The sequence below is a fragment of the Notolepis coatsorum genome (genome assembly GCF_963971535.1).
Source record: "Notolepis coatsorum genome assembly, chromosome: 1".
In the NCBI taxonomy this organism is placed as follows: domain Eukaryota; kingdom Metazoa; phylum Chordata; class Actinopteri; order Aulopiformes; family Paralepididae; genus Notolepis; species Notolepis coatsorum.
Genome location: NC_140165.1, coordinates 72,858,864 through 72,881,429, shown reverse-complemented (window position 1 = coordinate 72,881,429; position 22,566 = coordinate 72,858,864). Strand labels below are relative to the sequence as shown.

The following is a 22,566-nucleotide window of genomic DNA, read 5'->3' as shown; positions in this document are numbered from 1 at the left end:
GTGAAAAGGTTAACCTTCTGTAGTGTGGTAGTGAAAGGGTTAACCTTCTGTAGTGTGGTAGTGAAAGGTTAACATTCTGTAGTGTAGTAGTGAAAGGGTTAACCTGCTGTAGTGTGGTAGTGAAAGGTTAACCGGTAGTGTGGTAGTGAAAGGTTAACTGTCTGTAGTGTGGTAGTGAAAGGTTAACCTTCTGTAGTGTGGTAGTGAAAGGTTATTCTTCTGTAGTGTGGTAGTGAAAGGTTATTCTTCTGTAGTGTGGTAGTGAAAGGGTTAACCTTCTGTAGTGTGGTAGTGAAAAGGTTAACCTTCTGTAGTGTGGTAGTGAAAGGTTAACCTTCTGTAGTGTGGTAGTGAAAGGTTATTCTTCTGTAGTGTGGTAGTGAAAGGGTTAACCTTCTGTAGTGTGGTAGTGAAAAGGTTAACCTTCTGTAGTGTGGTAGTGAACGGTTAACCTTCTGTAGTGTGGTAGTGAAAGAGTTAACCTTATGTAGTGTGGTAGTGAAAAGGTTAACCTTCTGTAGTGTGGTAGTGAAAGGGTTAACCTTCTGTAGTGTGGTAGTGAAAGGTTATTCTTCTGTAGTGTGGTAGTGAAAGAGTTAACCTTCTGTAGTGTGGTAGTGAAAGGTTAACCTTCTGTAGTGTAGTAGTGAAAGGGTTAACCTGCTGTAGTGTGGTAGTGAAAGGGTTAACCTCCTGTAGTGTGGTAGTGAAAGGGTTAACCTTCTGTAATGTGGTAGTGAAAAGGTTAACCTTCTGTAGTGTGGTAGTGAAAGGTTAACCTTCTGTAGTGTGGTAGTGAAAGGTTTACATGTATATTCCGTTCATATATGTTTATGGACAATGGGATGGGAGTGGAACTTTGTACAAGCCCTTTGGGCTTCGTTCCCTCCTAGCGCTGTTTTTCTTTTTTTAAATAATGTGCTAAATAAATAAACTAGACTATTGTGGAATGCTAGCAAGGTTAGCATCATTATGTAGAACCCATGTTCACACATTGTGACCACCGGTTCAAAAGAACAGCAGGCTCCAACTCCAAATGCCAAGGCATCCTGTTCATCCTTCTAACCTGGGATTCTTAATGATCTAATATCAGTGTGATTTAAACGGGAACAAGGAGTCCTGCCGCTTCCTCGGCATGACACTCTCCCGGGACCTGAAATGGGAGCTGAACACCCAACACTAAAAAGGAAGCAGGAAGAGGATGTTCTTCCTGCGTCAGCTGAGGAAGTTCAGGCTGCCGAGGAAAAGAAGTCTATGCACTGCACTGTAAATGCCGTATCACGTTCCTATGTGTTCTTTTATAAAACATAATGGTGATTAAAAGTTATCTGAATCTGAAACAACAACAGAGGTATATTTAGAGATTAGAGGTGACTAGTAAACAACAAAGGGTTAACCTGCTGTAGTGTGGTAGTGAAAGGTTAACCGGTAGTGTGGTAGTGAAAGGTTAACTGTCTGTAGTGTGGTAGTGAAAGGTTAACCTTCTGTAGTGTGGTAGTGAAAGGTTATTCTTCTGTAGTGTGGTAGTGAAAGGTTATTCTTCTGTAGTGTGGTAGTGAAAGGGTTAACCTTCTGTAGTGTGGTAGTGAAAAGGTTAACCTTCTGTAGTGTGGTAGTGAAAGGTTAACCTTCTGTAGTGTGGTAGTGAAAGGTTATTCTTCTGTAGTGTGGTAGTGAAAGGGTTAACCTTCTGTAGTGTGGTAGTGAAAAGGTTAACCTTCTGTAGTGTGGTAGTGAACGGTTAACCTTCTGTAGTGTGGTAGTGAAAGAGTTAACCTTATGTAGTGTGGTAGTGAAAAGGTTAACCTTCTGTAGTGTGGTAGTGAAAGGGTTAACCTTCTGTAGTGTGGTAGTGAAAGGTTATTCTTCTGTAGTGTGGTAGTGAAAGAGTTAACCTTCTGTAGTGTGGTAGTGAAAGGTTAACCTTCTGTAGTGTAGTAGTGAAAGGGTTAACCTGCTGTAGTGTGGTAGTGAAAGGGTTAACCTCCTGTAGTGTGGTAGTGAAAGGGTTAACCTTCTGTAATGTGGTAGTGAAAAGGTTAACCTTCTGTAGTGTGGTAGTGAAAGGTTAACCTTCTGTAGTGTGGTAGTGAAAGGTTTACATGTATATTCCGTTCATATATGTTTATGGACAATGGGATGGGAGTGGAACTTTGTACAAGCCCTTTGGGCTTCGTTCCCTCCTAGCGCTGTTTTTCTTTTTTTAAATAATGTGCTAAATAAATAAACTAGACTATTGTGGAATGCTAGCAAGGTTAGCATCATTATGTAGAACCCATGTTCACACATTGTGACCACCGGTTCAAAAGAACAGCAGGCTCCAACTCCAAATGCCAAGGCATCCTGTTCATCCTTCTAACCTGGGATTCTTAATGATCTAATATCAGTGTGATTTAAACGGGAACAAGGAGTCCTGCCGCTTCCTCGGCATGACACTCTCCCGGGACCTGAAATGGGAGCTGAACACCCAACACTAAAAAGGAAGCAGGAAGAGGATGTTCTTCCTGCGTCAGCTGAGGAAGTTCAGGCTGCCGAGGAAAAGAAGTCTATGCACTGCACTGTAAATGCCGTATCACGTTCCTATGTGTTCTTTTATAAAACATAATGGTGATTAAAAGTTATCTGAATCTGAAACAACAACAGAGGTATATTTAGAGATTAGAGGTGACTAGTAAACAACAACAGAGGTATATTTAGACATTAGAGGTGACTAGTAAACAACAACAGAGGTATATTTAGAGATTAGAGGTGACTAGTAAACAACAACAGAGGTATATTTAGAGATTAAAGGTGAGTAGTAAACAACATTACAGAGGTATATTTAGAGATTAAAGGTGACACCACAAACGACTCAAAAGGACAGAAGAACACGTTTGGACACATTTATTTATACTCTTATGTATTTTTTTCTTCATTGCAGTCACAACATTACAATGTAATAAAATGGTAAATATATAAAATGTAAATCAATACTGACGCATATACATCTTTGTCATTCAAAACCAATATTTGTTAAACTGTACATGTTTCCATTTTAGATCTGTTTTATATTGTTTTAAAATCCACCATAAGTTCTATGTAGTATCTGTAAATCTCTGTCTCTTCACAGATAAATAGACTTTATCTTCTGGAGGTATTGTAACAAAAATAACATTTTCCTAACGCTGGCCGTCTAGTGCCATTTGAAAATATTCAACATTTCCCAGAATGCTTCACTACTAGACACGGAATACACAAACGGACTCGAGATACAGAATGTGTCATGTCATCCCCTCTGGTTTTGAAAGCTGTGGTTGGTTCATCTTAGTCCAATAGGAAGAAGCTCGGATCAAAACCAGGAAATTACTAAATCTTATGGCTTAAAAGAAACGATGACCTGTTTAACCCTTTCACAACCACACTACAGAAGGTGAACCCTTTCATAACCACACTACAGACGGTTAACCTTCTGTAGTGTGGTAGTGAAAGGGTTAACCTTCTGTAGTGTGGTAGTGAAAGGGTTAACCTTCTGTAGTGGTAGTGAAAGGTTAACCTTCTGTAGTGGTAGTGAAAGGTTAACCTTCTGTAGTGTGGTAGTGAAAGGTTAACCTGTAGTGCGGTAGTGGAAGGTTAACCTGTAGTGCGGTAGTGGAAGGTTAACCCTCTGTAGTGTGATAGTGAAAGGTTATTCTTCTGTAGTGTGGTAGTGAAAGGTTAACCTTCTGTAGTGTGGTAGTGAAAGGGTTAACCTTCTGTAGTGAAAGGTTAACCTTCTGTAGTGCGGTAGTGAAAGGGTTAACCTTCTGTAGTGGTAATGAAAGGTTAACCTGCTGTAGTGTGATAGTGAAAGGTTATTCTTCTGTAGTGTGGTAGTGAAAGGTTAACCTTCTGTAGTGTGATAGTGAAAGGTTAACCTTCTGTAGTGTGGTAGTGAAAGGTTAACCTGTAGTGTGGTAGTGAAAGGTTAACCTGTAGTGTGGTAGTGAAAGGTTAACCTTCTGTAGTGTGGTTGTGAAAGGGTTAACCTTCTGTAGTGTGGTAGTGAAAGGTTAACCTTCTGTCGTGTGGTAGTGAAAGGTTAACCTTCTGTAGTGTGGTAGTGAAAGGTTAACCTCCTGTAGTGTGGTAGTGAAAGGTTAACTGTCTGTAGTGTGGTAGTGAAAGGTTAACCTTCTGTAGTGTGGTAGTGAAAGGTTAACCTCCTGTAGTGTGGTAGTGAAAGGTTAACTGTCTGTAGTGTTGTAGTGAAAGGTTAACCTTCTGTAGTGTGGTAGTGAAAGGTTAACCATCTGTAGTGTGGTAGTGAAAGGTTAACCGGTAGTGTGGTAGTGAAAGGTTAACTGTCTGTAGTGTGGTAGTGAAAGGTTAACCTTCTGTAGTGTGGTAGTGAAAGGTTATTCTTCTGTAGTGTGGTAGTGAAAGGTTATTCTTCTGTAGTGTGGTAGTGAAAGGGTTAACCTTATGTAGTGTGGTAGTGAAAAGGTTAACCTTCTGTAGTGTGGTAGTGAAAGGTTAACCTTCTGTAGTGTGGTAGTGAAAGGTTATTCTTCTGTAGTGTGGTAGTGAAAGGGTTAACCTTCTGTAGTGTGGTAGTGAAAAGGTTAACCTTCTGTAGTGTGGTAGTGAAAGGTTAACCTTCTGTAGTGTGGTAGTGAAAGAGTTAACCTTATGTAGTGTGGTAGTGAAAAGGTTAACCTTCTGTAGTGTGGTAGTGAAAGGGTTAACCTTCTGTAGTGTGGTAGTGAAAGGTTAACCTTCTGTAGTGTAGTAGTGAAAGGGTTAACCTGCTGTAGTGTGGTAGTGAAAGGTTAACCGGTAGTGTGGTAGTGAAAGGTTAACTGTCTGTAGTGTGGTAGTGAAAGGTTAACCTTCTGTAGTGTGGTAGTGAAAGGTTATTCTTCTGTAGTGTGGTAGTGAAAGGTTATTCTTCTGTAGTGTGGTAGTGAAAGGGTTAACCTTCTGTAGTGTGGTAGTGAAAAGGTTAACCTTCTGTAGTGTGGTAGTGAAAGGTTAACCTTCTGTAGTGTGGTAGTGAAAGGTTATTCTTCTGTAGTGTGGTAGTGAACGGGTTAACCTTCTGTAGTGTGGTAGTGAAAAGGTTAACCTTCTGTAGTGTGGTAGTGAACGGTTAACCTTCTGTAGTGTGGTAGTGAAAGAGTTAACCTTATGTAGTGTGGTAGTGAAAAGGTTAACCTTCTGTAGTGTGGTAGTGAAAGGGTTAACCTTCTGTAGTGTGGTAGTGAAAGGTTATTCTTCTGTAGTGTGGTAGTGAAAGAGTTAACCTTCTGTAGTGTGGTAGTGAAAGGTTAACCTTCTGTAGTGTAGTAGTGAAAGGGTTAACCTGCTGTAGTGTGGTAGTGAAAGGGTTAACCTCCTGTAGTGTGGTAGTGAAAGGGTTAACCTTCTGTAATGTGGTAGTGAAAAGGTTAACCTTCTGTAGTGTGGTAGTGAAAGGTTAACCTTCTGTAGTGTGGTAGTGAAAGGTTTACATGTATATTCCGTTCATATATGTTTATGGACAATGGGATGGGAGTGGAACTTTGTACAAGCCCTTTGGGCTTCGTTCCCTCCTAGCGCTGTTTTTCTTTTTTTAAATAATGTGCTAAATAAATAAACTAGACTATTGTGGAATGCTAGCAAGGTTAGCATCATTATGTAGAACCCATGTTCACACATTGTGACCACCGGTTCAAAAGAACAGCAGGCTCCAACTCCAAATGCCAAGGCATCCTGTTCATCCTTCTAACCTGGGATTCTTAATGATCTAATATCAGTGTGATTTAAACGGGAACAAGGAGTCCTGCCGCTTCCTCGGCATGACACTCTCCCGGGACCTGAAATGGGAGCTGAACACCCAACACTAAAAAGGAAGCAGGAAGAGGATGTTCTTTCTGCGTCAGCTGAGGAAGTTCAGGCTGCCGAGGAAAAGAAGTCTATGCACTGCACTGTAAATGCCGTATCACGTTCCTATGTGTTCTTTTTAGGGCTGTCAGTTTATCGCGTTAATTAGATTAATTAATTACACAGCAAATAATCGCGTTATGAAAATTAACTCAAAATTAATTACAAAAAAAAGTTTTTTTTTTTTTTTTTTATAATAATATTTTTTTTGTATCTCATTCATTCCATAAGCATGTAGAATACACATTTACAGATTTTTTTTTAATATGGTCCATTTGCATGTTCTTGGTATCTGATTCTAGGGACATCTATGAATCTCAGGGAATGTATTCCCAGTGTCAGAAATACTGTGGGCTAGATCCACAAAGAATGGATTGTACGGTGCAAGTTGCACCCTTACTTACAATTCATTATGAATTGAAAATGGGGGACCCTGATGTAAACAAGACGAAAGTCTTTCTCTGGTCTGCATTCCCTTAACAATTGTGTGTATTGAGCCGTACTGTATTGTACCCATTCTGCAATCTGTTAATAACATTTTCATTCAATCAATCAATCTGCGCTGTGATTGATTGAATGAACATTTTATTTTGAGTAAATTGTAATGAACCAAATGAGAATATCAATACATTTTTTTTTATCTTTGACTGTGAATAACACCATGCTCAAATTGACCAGACCTGAAAAATCTAAGCAAATTAATAGATGGAAGATGATTAAACAGAAGGTTTTGTAGATACAGTACTGAATTCTGCCACCCGGACACATGCAATTTGAAATATGATTATAGAATATAGAATATGAGGCATAAAATGGTAATGCGATTAAAATGCGATTAATTAGATTAATTAATTACAAATCCTGTAATTAATTAGATTAATTTTTTTAATCGCCTGACAGCACTAGTTCTTTTATAAAACATAATGGTGATTAAAAGTTATCTGAATCTGAAACAACAACAGAGGTATATTTAGAGATTAGAGGTGACTAGTAAACAACAACAGAGGTATATTTAGACATTAGAGGTGACTAGTAAACAACAACAGAGGTATATTTAGAGATTAGAGGTGACTAGTAAACAACAACAGAGGTATATTTAGAGATTAAAGGTGAGTAGTAAACAACATTACAGAGGTATATTTAGAGATTAAAGGTGACACCACAAACGACTCAAAAGGACAGAAGAACACGTTTGGACACATTTATTTATACTCTTATGTATTTTTTTCTTCATTGCAGTCACAACATTACAATGTAATAAAATGGTAAATATATAAAATGTAAATCAATACTGACGCATATACATCTTTGTCATTCAAAACCAATATTTGTTAAACTGTACATGTTTCCATTTTAGATCTGTTTTATATTGTTTTAAAATCCACCATAAGTTCTATGTAGTATCTGTAAATCTCTGTCTCTTCACAGATAAATAGACTTTATCTTCTGGAGGTATTGTAACAAAAATAACATTTTCCTAACGCTGGCCGTCTAGTGCCATTTGAAAATATTCAACATTTCCCAGAATGCTTCACTACTAGACACGGAATACACAAACGGACTCGAGATACAGAATGTGTCATGTCATCCCCTCTGGTTTTGAAAGCTGTGGTTGGTTCATCTTAGTCCAATAGGAAGAAGCTCGGATCAAAACCAGGAAATTACTAAATCTTATGGCTTAAAAGAAACGATGACCTGTTTAACCCTTTCACAACCACACTACAGAAGGTGAACCCTTTCATAACCACACTACAGACGGTTAACCTTCTGTAGTGTGGTAGTGAAAGGGTTAACCTTCTGTAGTGTGGTAGTGAAAGGGTTAACCTTCTGTAGTGGTAGTGAAAGGTTAACCTTCTGTAGTGGTAGTGAAAGGTTAACCTTCTGTAGTGGTAGTGAAAGGTTAACCTTCTGTAGTGTGGTAGTGAAAGGTTAACCTGTAGTGCGGTAGTGGAAGGTTAACCCTCTGTAGTGTGATAGTGAAAGGTTATTCTTCTGTAGTGTGGTAGTGAAAGGTTAACCTTCTGTAGTGTGGTAGTGAAAGGGTTAACCTTCTGTAGTGAAAGGTTAACCTTCTGTAGTGCGGTAGTGAAAGGGTTAACCTTCTGTAGTGGTAATGAAAGGTTAACCTGCTGTAGTGTGATAGTGAAAGGTTATTCTTCTGTAGTGTGGTAGTGAAAGGTTAACCTTCTGTAGTGTGATAGTGAAAGGTTAACCTTCTGTAGTGTGGTAGTGAAAGGTTAACCTGTAGTGTGGTAGTGAAAGGTTAACCTGTAGTGTGGTAGTGAAAGGTTAACCTTCTGTAGTGTGGTTGTGAAAGGGTTAACCTTCTGTAGTGTGGTAGTGAAAGGTTAACCTTCTGTCGTGTGGTAGTGAAAGGTTAACCTTCTGTAGTGTGGTAGTGAAAGGTTAACCTCCTGTAGTGTGGTAGTGAAAGGTTAACTGTCTGTAGTGTGGTAGTGAAAGGTTAACCTTCTGTAGTGTGGTAGTGAAAGGTTAACCTCCTGTAGTGTGGTAGTGAAAGGTTAACTGTCTGTAGTGTTGTAGTGAAAGGTTAACCTTCTGTAGTGTGGTAGTGAAAGGTTAACCATCTGTAGTGTGGTAGTGAAAGGGTTAACCTTCTGTAATGTGGTAGTGAAAAGGTTAACCTTCTGTAGTGTGGTAGTGAAAGGTTAACCTTCTGTAGTGTGGTAGTGAAAGGTTTACATGTATATTCCGTTCATATATGTTTATGGACAATGGGATGGGAGTGGAACTTTGTACAAGCCCTTTGGGCTTCGTTCCCTCCTAGCGCTGTTTTTCTTTTTTTAAATAATGTGCTAAATAAATAAACTAGACTATTGTGGAATGCTAGCAAGGTTAGCATCATTATGTAGAACCCATGTTCACACATTGTGACCACCGGTTCAAAAGAACAGCAGGCTCCAACTCCAAATGCCAAGGCATCCTGTTCATCCTTCTAACCTGGGATTCTTAATGATCTAATATCAGTGTGATTTAAACGGGAACAATACAAGGCACACAGACTCCTACAAAAACGCAGTAATCTCCAATCAAGCCACATTATTCTGATCCCATCTTACATTCTGAATATCATACATACATTTAGAAAGCCATCTAAGCAAACCCATCAAACATAGATTCAACGGAAGATTATCAGAAAAATGTATTTACAATCAAAATGCCAACCACAAGAAAAGTTGTTTGTTTTGCACATCAAATCTCTATAGCTGCTGGTTCACGCTGAGGGGCGAGGGACAGTGGAACAGTAGAGAAGCATAGCCTACCAAATCAAAACACGTAGATACCACAGAACACTGGCCCTGTGCTTATAGGAGCATTACATCCTTCCAAACACTTTCCTAGGATTTAACTTAGCAGAGAGGAGCGCTTACACTGACCCACAGCTAGAGGGCGCTCTCACACTGACCCACAGCTAGAGGGCGCTCTCACACTGACCCACAGCTAGAGGGCGCTCTCACACTGTCTCACAGCTAGAGGGCGCTCTCACACTGACCCACAGCTAGAGGGCGCTCTTACACTGACCCACAGCTAGAGGGCGCTCTCACACTGACCCGCAGCTAGAGGAGCTCTCACACTGTCTCACAGCTAGAGGGCGCTCTCACACTGTCTCACAGCTAGAGGAGCTCTCACACTGACCCACAGCTAGAGGAGCTCTCACACTGTCTCACAGCTAGAGGGCGCTCTCACACTGTCTCACAGCTAGAGGGCGCTCTCACACTGACCCACAGCTAGAGGGCGCTCTCACACTGACCCACAGCTAGAGGGCGCTCTCACGCTGACCCACAGCTAGAGGAGCTCTCACACTGACCCACAGCTAGAGGGCGCTCTCATACTGTCTCACACTGTCTCTGCAAAAGCATGCAATTGGTCCACTGATGGATACATCTTGATATTTGTCTGGTCTAGTGTGTTCATTAGATGGGTGAAATCCTCTTTCAGTGCCTCTGTGCCTGTTTCCGTAGGCAGTTAGCCTTTGGTATGCATGCCATTAGCGTTAGCCACGCTTCTAGGCCTCTTTTCTTTTGGAAAGAATGATAAAAAAAAATAAAAATTTATAAAAAAAATATATATATATTTTTTTATTATTATTTTATTGTATTCGACTAAGAGGTTGGCAGTCGACTACGGCTCCTTTCGACCGATTAGTCGACTATTCGACTAATAGGGGTCAGCCCTATTAGTTTGTATTGATGATTGTTAGTTTGTATTGATGATTGTTAGTTTGTATTGATGATGAATCCCTGTGTTTGTAATAAACCGTCATGTGCTGTATTTATGATCAAGGTTGTGCTGTATTGCCCATAGTGCTTAGAGGGGTCTGATATTCTGATAACTGTAAGTTACAAAGCAAGTTATTATTGTTAATATGATAATACGAATAATGATGATGATGATGCTTATGGTAATAATGATGATAATGTAATATTATTGTTAACAACAACAACAAATTCCAGGCTGCCCATCTACAGTATAGTGATTTCATGTTAGTGCTGGGGTTAGGGGTTAGGTGATGGGGTTAGGTGATGGGGTTAGGTGCTCGGGGTTAGGGTTAGGTGCTGGGGGTTAGGTGCTCGGGGTTAGGGGTTGGGTGCTCGGGGTTAGGTGCTGGGGTTAGGGTTAGGTGCTGGGGGTTAGGTGCTGGGGTTAGGGTTAGGTGCTGGGGTTAGGTGCTCGGGGTTAGGTGCTCGGGTTAGGGGTTAGGTGCTCGGGTTAGGGGTTAGGTGCTCGGGTTAGGGGTTAGGTGATGGGGTTAGGGGTTAGGTGCTGGGGGTCAGGGGTTAGGTGCTGGGGGTCAGGGGTTAGGGGGACCAGAAAGCGGCTCCTTGTATGTCGAGTTGTATTTTGTGCTGCAATTTCCACTGTTTAGAAATAAACGTTGTGCTGTTCTAACAGAAAATGACACAGACCTCTCTCTTTCCTTCCTCTTTTGGCTGTAAGGAAGAAAACCAACTCACACACCCTGTAAACCACCCAAAACTCACGCCATGAACAAATAAAATGAGCTAACCTATATTCATTTTCCTCTTCCGACTGTGGAAATGTACAAATCTAACTTTTAAACAAACACACACAGACAAACAAAATGTCTCCATCCTTCCCAGCATGCCCTGCTACTTACCCCCCCCCCCCCCACACACACACACACACGTCACACACAAGTAAACACGAGAAGCCCCCCAAACAGAAACAACACATGACTACAGTATCCCTAACCTTCTGTACATTATATATAAAATATATACACTATCTCTTTTTGGCTAGACAAACGACAAGGATGTTATACAGTATATATTGCATTCTACTAAACCCCTTGAGAGTGAGAGGGATGTAACAGAATCTCTCCCTCATCTCTCCCTCCCTCCTCATCTCTCTCTCCCTCCTCATCTCTCTCTCCCTCATCTCTCCCTCCCTCCTCATCTCTCTCTCCCTCCTCATCTCTCCCTCCCTCCTCATCTCTCTCCCCCTCCTCATCTCTCCCTCCCTCCTCATCTCTCTCTCCCTCCTCATCTCTCCCTCCCTCCTCATCTCTCTCTCCCTCCTCATCTCTCTCTCCCTCCTCATCTCTCTCCCTCATCTCTCTCCCTCCTCATCTCTCTCCCCCTCCTCATCTCTCTCTCCCTCATCTCTCTCTCCCTCCTCATCTCTCTCTCCCTCCTCATCTATCTCTCCCTCCTCATCTCTCTCTCCCTCCTCATCTCTCTCCCCCCTCCTCATCTCTCTCTCCCTCCTCATCTCTCTCTCCCTCCTCATCTCTCTCTCCCTCCTCATCTCTCTCCCCCTCCTCATCTCTCCCTCCCTCCTCATCTCTCTCTCCCTCATCTCTCTCTCCCTCCTCATCTCTCTCCCCCTCCTCATCTCTCTCTCCCTCATCTCTCTCCCTCCTCATCTCTCTTTCCCTCCTCATCTCTCTCTCCCTCCTCATCTCTCTCTCCCTCCTCATCTCTCCCTCCCTCCTCATTTCTCTCTCCCTCCTCATCTCTCTCCTTCCTCATCTCTCTCTCCATCCTCATCTCTCTCTCCCTCCTCATCTCTCTCCCTCATCTCTCTCTCCCTCCTCATCTCTCTCTCCCTCCTCATCTCTCCCTCCTCATCTCTCTCTCTCCTCATCTCTCTCTCCCTCCTCATCTCTCTCTCCCTCCTCATCTCTCCCTCCCTCCTCATCTCTCTCTCCCTCCTCATCTCTCTCTCCCTCCTCATCTCTCTCTCCCTCCTCATCTCTCCCTCCCTCCTCATCTCGCTCTCCCTCCTCATCTCTCTATCTCTCTTCATCTCTCCCTCCCTCATCTCTCTCTCCCTCCTCATCTCTCCCTCCCTCCTCATCTCTCTCTCCCTCCTCATCTCTCCCTCCCTCCTCATCTCTCTCTCCCTCCTCATCTCTCTCCCCCTCCTCATCTCTCTCTCCCTCATCTCTCTCCCTCCTCATCTCTCTCTCCCTCCTCATCTCTCTCTCCCTCCTCATCTCTCTCTCCCTCCTCATCTTTCTCCCTCCTCATCTCTCCCTCCCTCCTCATCTCTCTCTCCCTCCTCATCTCTCCCTCCCTCCTCATCTCTCTCTCCCTCCTCATCTCTCTCCCTCCTCATCTCTCTCTCCCTCCTCATCTCTCCATCCCTCCTCATCTCTCTCTCCCTCCTCATCTCTCTCTCCCTCCTCATCTCTCTCTCCCTCCTCATCTCTCCCTCCCTCCTCATCTTTCTCTCCCTCCTCATCTCTCTCCCTCCTCATCTCTCTCTCCCTCCTCATCTCTCTCCCTCCTCATCTCTCTCTCCCTCCTCATCTCTCTCCCTCCTCATCTCTCTCCCCCTCATCTCTCCCTCCCTCATCTCTCTCCCTCCTCATCTCTCTCTCCCTCCTCATCTCTCTCCCTCCTCATCTCTCCCTCCCTCATCTCTCTCTCCCTCCTCATCTCTCTCTCCCTCCTCATCTCTCTCCCCCTCCTCATCTCTCCCTCCCTCCTCATCTCTCTCTCCCTCCTCATCTCTCCCTCCTCATCTCTCTCTCCCTCCTCATCTCTCTCTCCCTCCTCATCTCTCCCTCCCTCCTCATCTCTCTCTCCCTCATCATCTCTCTCTCCCTCCTCATCTCTCTCTCCCTCCTCATCTCTCCATCCCTCCTCATCTCTCTCTCCCTCCTCATCTCTCCCTCCCTCCTCATCTCTCTCTCCCTCCTCATCTCTCTCTCCCTCCTCATCTCTCCCTCCTCATCTCTCTCTCCCTCCTCATCTCTCTCCCTCCTCATCTCTCTCCCTCATCATCTCTCCCTCCCTCCTCATCTCTCTCTCCCTCCTCATCTCTCTCTCCCTCCTCATCTCTCTCCCTCCTCATCTCTCTCTCCCTCCTCATCTCTCTCCCTCCTCATCTCTCTCCTTCCTCATCTCTCTCTCCCTCATCATCTCTCTCTCCCTCCTCATCTCTCTCCCTCATCATCTCTCTCTCCCTCATCATCTCTCTCTCCCTCCTCATCTCTCTCTCCCTCCTCATCTCTCTCTCCCTCTTCATCTCTCTCCCTCCTCATCTCGCTCTCCTTCCTCATCTCTCTCTCCCTCATCATCTCTCTCTCCCTATTCATCTCTCTCCCTCATCATCTCTCTCTCCCTCCTCATCTCTCTCTCCCTCCTCATCTCTCCCTCCCTCCTCATCACTCTATCCCTCCTCATCTCTCTCCCTCCTCACTCTCTCCCTCATCTCTCTCTCCCTCCTCATCTCTCTCCCTCATCATCTCTCTCTCCCTCCTCATCTTTCTCCCTCCTCATCTCTCTCCCTCCTCATCTCTCTCCCTCCTCATCTCTCTCTCCCTCCTCATCTCTCTCCCTCCTCATCTCTCCCTCCCTCCTCATCTCTCCCTCCCTCCTCATCTCTCTCTCCCTCCTCATCTCTCCCTCCCTCCTCATCTCTCTCTCCCTCCTCATCTCTCTCTCCCTCCTCATCTCTCTCCCTCCTCATCTCTCCCTCCCTCCTCATCTCTCTCCCTCCTCATCTCTCCCTCCCTCCTCATCTCTCTCCCTCCTCATCTCTCCCTCCCTCCTCATCTCTCTCTCCCTCCTCATCTTTCTCCCTCCTCATCTCTCTCCCTCCTCATCTCTCTTTCCCTCCTCATCTCTCTCCCTCCTCATCTCTCTCTCCCTCCTCATCTCTCTCTCCCTCCTCATCTCTCTCCTCCTCATCTCTCTCTCCCTCCTCATCTCTCTTTAAAACTGAATCAAACCATAAACAAGGTGGCCTAAAGGATGTTAGATCCTAATGTGAAAAACTGTGATTTTATACGTCTGCTCATTTGACTTATTTCTACTTTTATCTTTACGCCCCACTATCTGCTGGGTGCATACTATAACCTTATCATGTTTTGTAACAGATTACAGAAGCATATCGGAACGTGAGGTTCTGATATGAATTGATTAATATATCTGCATTATTTTATCCCACTTTATGCTTTGCTCTTGCTGCTTGTTTTACACTGATTTTATGTTTTATTTCTTACTGATATAAAGCACTTTGAACTGCAATCCCCTGTATGAAAGGTGCTATACAAATAAAGTTATTATTATTATTATTACTGAGACACAGTTATTTCAGATAGATAGTTTTTAAACCAGCTCAAAGCCGTTTTACCAAGACCTATATGCAGCCAAGCCTCTGCAGTAATGCGTGATCCACAGAGTCAAACGCTTTAGACAGATCAACAAACAATGCTGCACAGTGTTTTTTCTTGTCTAGTGCTTCAATTATGTCATTTGAGACTAGCATAGTCGCTGAAGTACTATGGATCTGAAGCCTGACTGAGACTTGTTAAGAATATTATGCTCAGCTAGAAACTCTTTCAGTTTGTTTACAAGAGATTCAAAGACTTTGGCCATTACAGACAATCTGGAAATAGGGCGATAATTATTTAGGTCAGAGGGGTCTCCACACTTTAACAAGGGGAGAACCATGGCCGACTTCCATGAGCTAGGTAATTCACCAGATATGATATGAACATTTTCTGATGATGCTGCCATTTTAGCTCTAATTAAGAATGACAGTGACCTAGCTGACTATTATTTGGAAATCCAGAGGTTTGTAAACTGGTGCGACAATAACTGTCTGGTTTTAAATGTTAAGAAGACTGAGGAGATGGTGTTTGACCCCAGAGGTGGTCATCCACACACAGTCCTGTGCATAAATTAAGAAACATGATTTATGTTGACAAAAACCTCTGCCGCTACAATCTAATGATAATCTAAATATGTGCAACAAGGAGAGACGGAGACAGAATTAATGAATGAAAACTTTATTTAACAGATTGCAGAATGGGTACAATACAGTACGGCTCAATACACAAAATGTTTAAGGGGATGCAGAGTATGACAGGCTTTTGCCCCGACCGGGATTTGAACACGGCTGCACGAGAGCAGTTCAGCTCCTTGGACAGCGTGACAAATGCACCCATTTCATTGGCTGTCAGTCTGTTACACCTATACACGGCTGGCCCCCGCGTGAGAGGTATGAGGACTAACCATTACACCACGGTGGCAGATAAATAAAATATCCATTATATATCCATTAATGGACAAGAGAGCCGTACGTCGGCCGTCTAATGAAGTTAGATTTATACAGTACACTTTGACTGCTGAATTGACACGTTTAACTTATTCATTCTTTAATTCAGCAACATTAATGCTTCTTACTGTTACTGTTAGAGACTGTGCTAGACGGCATAAGCGCGGCGCGATGTGAAAGGCGAAGTGAACTCCAGCGTCGCGCCACTGGTAACGCAGTGGGAAAAGTGATTAAACAGCTCTGCACTCAGAAGATGTGGCGCGACAATGCTGCTGCGGTGTTGAAGTGGGAAAGCGGCAGTGAAACACAGCAGCCTCTGGCATTGCCGCCTCGGCCGCTGCCGCGGGGCATGGCCGCGGCGTGTCACGTGGCCGTCGCGGCCAATCAGGCCAACCCCGGAAAACAAATCCGTTGCGGAAGTGATACACGCGTCCTGGTACCCCCCCCCCCGGCCCCCCGTCCTGATACCCCCCGTCCTGGTACCCCCCCCCCCCATCCTGGTACCCCCCGTCCTGGTACCCCCCCCGTCCTGGTACCCCCCGTCCTGGTACCCCCGTCCTGGTAGCCCCCGTCCCGGTACCCCCCGTCCCGGTACCGGATGCCCACGGCGGCCGGCGTGAGGTACTGCAGGATGTCGATCCGGATCAGCGGGCCCTCCGGCCGCGAGGGGGGCGGCGCCGAGCGCACCTGGAAGACGGGCAGGCAGCTCGCGGCCATGTCGTCCTCCGTCTCTGACGCGCTCATGTGGGCCGGGGGGGGCGGGGGGCAGCAGGAAGAGGCGGGGCTTGGCTGCAGGTGCGCCGGGTGCAGGAAGCCGTAGTAGAGCAGCATCACCAGGACGCTGCCGGGGGGGCGTAGGGGGTCCGTCAGCACCGGGTCCCTGTAGGCGTACCTGTCGAGACACGGGCGGGTCAGGACCTGGTGACACCAGTACTGTAGAGGAGACACCATACCACTGTAGAGGAGACACCATACCACTGTAGAGGAGACACCACACACCTCCACCACACTACTGTAGAGGAGACACCATACCACACACCTCCACCTCCACCACACTACTGTAGAGGAGACACCATACCACTGTAGAGGAGACACCACACACCTCCACCACACTACTGTAGAGGAGACACCATACCACACACCTCCACCTCCACCACACTACTGTAGAGGAGACACCATACCACACACCTCCACCTCCACCACACTACTGTAGAGGAGACACCATACCACACACCTCCACCACACTACTGTAGAGGAGACACCATACCACACACCTCCACCACACTACTGTAGAGGAGACACCATACCACACACCTCCACCACACTACTGTAGAGGAGACACCATACCACACACCTCCACCACACTACTGTAGAGGAGACACCATACCACACACCTCCACCACACTACTGTAGAGGAGACACCATACCACACACCTCCACCACACTACTGTAGAGGAGACACCACACCACACACCTCCACCACACTACTGTAGAGGAGACACCATACCACACACCTCCACCACACTACTGTAGAGGAGACACCATACCACACACCTCCACCACACTACTGTAGAGGAGACACCATACCACACACCTCCACCACACTACTGTAGAGGAGACACCATACCACACACCTCCACCACACTACTGTAGAGGAGACACCACACCACACACCTCCACCACACTACTGTAGAGGAGACACCACACCACACACCTCCACCACACTACTGTAGAGGAGACACCATACCACACACCTCCACCACACTACTGTAGAGGAGACACCATACCACACACCTCCACCACACTACTGTAGAGGAGACACCATACCACACACCTCCACCACACTACTGTAGAGGAGACACCACACCACACACCTCCACCACACTACTGTAGAGGAGACACCATACCACACACCTCCACCACACTACTGTAGAGGAGACACCATACCACACACCTCCACCACACTACTGTAGAGGAGACACCATACCACACACCTCCACCACACTACTGTAGAGGAGACACCATACCACACACCTCCACCACACTACTGTAGAGGAGACACCACACCACACACCTCCACCACACTACTGTAGAGGAGACACCACACCACACACCTCCACCACACTACTGTAGAGGAGACACCATACCACACACCTCCACCTCCACCACACTACTGTAGAGGAGACACCATACCACACACCTCCACCTCCACCACACTACTGTAGAGGAGACACCATACCACACACCTCCACCTCCACCACACTACTGTAGAGGAGACACCATACCACACACCTCCACCACACTACTGTAGAGGAGACACCATACCACACACCTCCACCACACTACTGTAGAGGAGACACCATACCACACACCTCCACCACACTACTGTAGAGGAGACACCACACCACACACCTCCACCACACTACTGTAGAGGAGACACCACACCACACACCTCCACCACACTACTGTAGAGGAGACACCATACCACACACCTCCACCACACTACTGTAGAGGAGACACCATACCACACACCTCCACCACACTACTGTAGAGGAGACACCATACCACACACCTCCACCACACTACTGTAGAGGAGACACCATACCACACACATCCACCACACTACTGTAGAGGAGACACCATACCACACACCTCCACCACACTACTGTAGAGGAGACACCATACCACACACCTCCACCACACTACTGTAGAGGAGACACCATACCACACACCTCCACCACACTACTGTAGAGGAGACACCATACCACACACCTCCACCACACTACTGTAGAGGAGACACCATACCACACACCTCCACCACACTACTGTAGAGGAGACACCATACCACACACCTCCACCACACTACTGTAGAGGAGACACCATACCACTGTAGAGGAGACACCACACTACTGTAGAGGAGACACCATACCACACACCTCCACCACACTACTGTAGAGGAGACACCATACCACTGTAGAGGAGACACCACACTACTGTAGAGGAGACACCATACCACACACCTCCACCACACTACTGTAGAGGAGACACCATACCACTGTAGAGGAGACACCACACACCTCCACCACACTACTGTAGAGGAGACACCATACCACACACCTCCACCTCCACCACACTACTGTAGAGGAGACACCATACCACACACCTCCACCTCCACCACACTACTGTAGAGGAGACACCATACCACACACCTCCACCTCCACCACACTACTGTAGAGGAGACACCACACCACACACCTCCACCTCACTACTGTAGAGGAGACACCATACCACACACCTCCACCTCACTACTGTAGAGGAGACACCATACCACTCCCTACCAGTGAATAGCTCTCACCTACCAGTGAATACCTCTCACCTACCAGTGAATAGCTCTCACCTACCAGTGAATAGCTCTCACCTACCAGTGAATAGCTCTCACCTACCAGTGAATACCTCTCACCTACCAGTGAATACCTCTCACCTACCAGTAAATAGCTCTCACCTACCAGTGAATACCTCTCACCTACCAGTGAATAGCTCTCACCTACCAGTGAATAGCTCTCACCTACCAGTGAATAGCTCTCACCTACCAGTGAATAGCTCACACCTACCAGTGAATAGCTCACACCTACTAGTGAATACCTCTCACCTACCAGTGAATACCTCTCACCTACCAGTGAATACCTCTCACCTACCAGTGAATACCTCTCACCTACCAGTGAATAGCTCTCACCTACCAGTGAATACCTCTCACCTACCAGTGAATAGCTCTCACCTACCAGTGAATAGCTCTCACCTGGAGAAGGTGTTAGTTGGGGGAGGGGTTAGGTGGCAAAGGCCAGTGGGTATTAGTTCTGCATGCATCTTAAGATAACAGCCAACATCACCTTTGAAGCTATGTAGCTCAAAACGGGCTATTGTGTTATCATCTTGGTTAATAAGACATAGATTGAAAAGTATCCACCCGATTTGTACAAGTGATGATGGTTTATTTTGAAGGTATGGACCTGTACTTTCATATCATGTGAAGCTTGCCCTATTATCTGTGCCCGGTCACATATTAACAGCCGTTTTCATTTTGGAGAACATATGTGGAGAACCCCCTCCACACACACATTGATTGATTGATTGAAAAGTTTATTAACAGATTGCAGAATGGGTACAGTACAGTACAGCTCAATACATACAATTGTTAAGGGGATGCAGACCAGAGAAAGACTTTCGTCTTGTTTACATCAGGGTCCCCCATTTTCAATTCATCATAACATATATGACATACATGACATACAGATAGACAGTACTGCTACATCTATACATTTATGACATATCAGATTTGCAAATACAGTACTGTTTGTGATACAAAAGTGTCCAGAAAAAGAGTGTATATACATTTGGCGTAGAAACTGTACATTGGAGGAGGTTGGGTGGGTGGGGTGGGGTTGGGTGGGTGGGTGAGGGCTGTACATTGGAGGTGGGGGGGGGGGGGTTGGGTAGGGGACACACACACATTTTACACTGTACATTGGAATACTGACAAAGCCTTACTTGGTAATTTACTGTACAACTAGGTTAGGACATTTGTAGGGGCCAGTTTCGAATTGCAGTCTCACGTAGGTGTTTTTTGAGAGTGTTTTTGAAAGTGGGTAGTGATCCACATTCCTTTACAGCTTTAGGTAGGGCGTTCCACATTGATGTGGCATAATTGCGAAACGTGTTTAGTCCCTTGTTTGAGCCGAATCTGGGTTTTACATGATTTGTGGAGCTCCCTCTGGTGTTGTGATCGTGGTATTCACTGACCTTTGGGAAGTATTTTGACATGTACATGGGTACCTTGGTCGCGTAGTGTATCTTGTAGACCAGGCCCATTGCAAGTTGCTGTACTCTGTCGTCTACTCTAAGCCATCCTAGGTTGTCAAAGTGGGCAGGGGTGAGGTGGATTCTAGGAGTCAGGTCAAGCAGTAGTCTGACTAGCTTGTTTTGAGATGTTTGTAATTTGTTTTTTAGTGCCGACACACACACACACCAGACACCACACACATACACACACACCCACACACTAAGGCTGTCCCCGAAGCCTGTTTTTTTGGATTCGAACTTCATCAGGGTTTTTCGAACGAACGTTCAAACCTTCGTTTAAATTCCTTTTTTTTAAATAAAAATCTTATTTTTTTTTTTTTTTTTTTTTTATATATCCTCAAACTAAATCCTCAATTTGAATAAAGTGATTAATCTGATTAAATTAGTATTTTTTTTATTATATCAACTTTCTAATGAATATAAGTCATCAGTTTCTTTTAATACTATAATATTAGTGTAGCCTAATCTTTATCTGCAACTGTGAAGAAAAAACCCATTGGTTTAAACAGAATTAATAGAATTTTTCTTTTTTTATTAAAAATAAAAAATTCTAATGTTGATTTAGAATTCGAATGCCAACGAAGGTTCGAACGTTCGAACGTTTGGGCTCAGCCCTACCACACACACACCCCCCTCCCTGTGCTCACCACAGGCCAGTGAGGACTGTGTTCTCAGCCCTACCACACACACACCCCCCTCCTCGTGCTCACCACAGGCCAGTGAGGACTGTGTTCTCAGCCCTACCACCCACACACACCCCTCCCCGTGCTCACCACAGGCCAGTGAGGACTGTGTTCTCAGCCCTACCACCCACACACACCCCTCCCCGTGCTCACCACAGGCCAGTGAGGACTGTGTTCTCAGCCCTACCACACACCCACACACACCCCTCCCCGTGCTCACCACAGGCCAGTGAGGACTGTGTTCTCAGCCCTACCACACACACACCCCCCTCCCCGTGCTCACCACAGGCCAGTGAGGACTGTGTTCTCAGCCCTACCACCACACACACACACACCCCTCCCCGTGCTCACAACAGGCCCGTGAGGACTGTGTTCTCAGCCAGCACCACAGAGTAGTAGGCCACCATCCTGTAGCGTGTGGTCCCTTCCTTGACGTTGAACCAGCAGAAGATGTAGACGACGCCCACCACCATGTTGAACCTCCTCCCACCTGGACGTGCAGAAGTCTGTGCCGCCGTGGATCACCCAGAAGGCCATGGCGCACCAGTGGAACACCACGAAGAGGCCGAAGTAGAGGTGGAAGAGCGAGGCGAAGAGCGCCAGTGCGAGCGCGCGGGACGAGATGGTGAAGAGGCGCCAGAAGAGGTGCAGCAGGGCCGCGCGGTAACTCATGCTGCGCTGGTCGTCGTGCGAGTCACGCAGGAGCTTGTGGTAGGAGGCAAGCGCCCAGGCGAGAGACAGGAGAGAGGCCAGGGAGGAGACGCCTGGAGGGGGGAGAGAGACAGGGAGAGAAGAAGAAGAAGTCTTTTTTTTAAACTTTTACTTATAGCATTTTCAGATTTTCTGGCCACGCAGGACCAGACTAGAGGGAGATAGGGAGAACGGGAGGAGAGGTAGGGAAGACATGCGGCAAATGGTCACCGGGACGGGGAAACGAACCCGGGACGACCGCTTCGCGACTCCGCGCGTTATGTGGTGTGCTACTGGAGCGCCCGTCATGCAGCTTTTTTAACACAGACAACACATGCGATGTGCGACCCACACGAACACACACACACATGCACTGAGTCGCTGATTAAATGTTCTCTGCTTTTCCCATCCCGTCGTCCAGGGCGCGTGTAGCTTAATCCCAGCGGAAGAGTGCAAGAGCGCTTCCGCATTTTGCCCTGATTGGCCGCGGTAACGCCCTCCAAATGCGCATTTTCTTTCCCCCCGCTCAGACGCCGAAATGGAATGCATGTAGTACATTGCAACACAACGCAGCATTTCCGCGTACATTGCAACGTAACACAACGCAGCTGTCAACTGTACTTTACATATTATCCAAACGAGGACCACATAATGTTATTTCCTTGTACATTGTAACGTTAACACAACGCAGCTGTCAACTGTACTTTACATATTATGGAATACATGTATATTATCGCGACGCAATTCACTCGCAACGCCATAATGTTATTTGCCTGTACATTGTAAGTAACGTTAACACAACGCAGCTGTCAACTGTACTTTACATATTATGGAATACATGTATATTATCGCGACGCGATTCACTCGCAACGCCATAATGTTATTTCCCTGTACATTGTAA

The 22,566-nt window shown here is 45.7% G+C and overlaps 1 pseudogene across 1 annotated transcript in view; it reads right to left on the bottom strand.

The window, feature by feature from the left end:
- Positions 1-6,810: 6,810 nt before the first annotated feature.
- Positions 6,811-22,566, bottom strand: part of LOC311237472 (XK-related protein 6-like) — a 40,827-nt pseudogene continuing 25,071 nt past the window's right edge. Inside the window, exons 7-9 of the transcript in view lie at positions 21,327-21,739; positions 15,987-16,327; positions 6,811-6,827 (exon numbers count right to left, since the gene is read on the bottom strand). The product of the transcript in view is annotated as an XK-related protein 6-like (transcript). The remainder of the gene's footprint in view (positions 6,828-15,986; positions 16,328-21,326; positions 21,740-22,566) is intronic.